This window comes from Mandrillus leucophaeus, unplaced genomic scaffold (genome assembly GCF_000951045.1).
Source record: "Mandrillus leucophaeus isolate KB7577 unplaced genomic scaffold, Mleu.le_1.0 Scaffold715, whole genome shotgun sequence".
NCBI lineage: Eukaryota > Metazoa > Chordata > Mammalia > Primates > Cercopithecidae > Mandrillus > Mandrillus leucophaeus.
Window position 1 is genome coordinate 1,281,180 of NW_012107753.1, and position 1,178 is coordinate 1,282,357.

At 46.6% G+C, this 1,178-nt stretch overlaps 1 protein-coding gene across 4 annotated transcripts in view; it reads right to left on the reverse strand.

Moving 5' to 3' along the window:
• Nucleotides 1–1,178, reverse strand: part of GDA (guanine deaminase) — a 67,857-nt gene that overhangs the window by 51,571 nt on the left and 15,108 nt on the right. The window lies entirely within an intron of this gene.

The window sequence follows — 1,178 nt, forward strand, 5'->3', positions numbered from 1 at the left end:
CAGGATGGTCTCGATCTCCTGACCTCGTGATCCGCCCGTCTCGGCCTCCCAAAGTGCTGGGATTACAGGCTTGAGCCACCGCGCCCGGCCAGGAGTTATTTTTTAACATACAATTTTATACCCCGGTAAATTATCAATCAAGTGTGAAGGTAGCATAGAAATATGATTAAGTACTGAATGACTTGAAAATGTTGCTCTCCATGAACTCTTTCTTAGGAAGTTTTTAGAAACTGTCTTTTAGTAAAACACGAAAGTAATCCAAAGAAAAGTAATTCCTGGATCCAGGGAGTGGGCATTAAACGCAGGAAAGAGGCGAAGAGAATACCAAGATTACAGTAGTGCCAGAGAGAATGCTGGCCAGAAACAAAAGAATGGGAGGAGGTGAGAAGATCCTCAAGAAAGAAAATGGAACTGATATTGCCTGACCTGTCTGAGCACTTGGGAAAAGGACTAGTGGATTGAGTACTTTGGGGCATATCTTTAGCAGAAGCTTTTAAAGTGCAGAGGAAAACCCTCCAGACGGTGGCTCTTGCTTATGTTTTGCCTGTTATTAGCTATGGGACCTTGAGAAAGTTGCTTACATTCCATGTTTCCTCCTTTGTGAAAGAAGACGGTTTTCTTGACTAGTACAGACATCAGAAGCTCAAGTGTCTGCAGGATTGAAATAGTTCGGAGTTAGGATAATAGAAAGGAACATGCCGTACCTTGGACAGTAGCCTCTAACAAGATTCAGTGTGTTGCATTTTGTTGTTGTTGTTGTTATTTTAGGTTTTGTTTCTTGAGACAGGGTCTGGCTCTGGAGTGCAGTGGTGCCATCACACATCACAGCTCACTGTAGCCTTGAATTCTTGGGCTCGAGAGAGCCTTCCACCTCAGCCTCCCAAGTAGCTGGGACTACAGATGCATGCCACCATGCCTAGCTATTTTTTGTTTGTTTGCTTGTTTGTTTGTTTTGAGACGGAGTCTCGCTCTGTCGCCCAGGCTGGAGTGCAGTGGCGGGATCTCAGCTCACTGCAAGCTCTGCCTCCCGGGTTTACGCCGTTCTCCTGCCTCAGCCTCCCGAGTAGCTGGGACTACAGGCACCCGCCACCTCGCCCGGCTAGTTTTTTGTATTTTTTAGTAGAGAGGGGGTTTCACCGTGTTAGCCAGGATGGTCTCGATCTCCTGACCTCGTGATC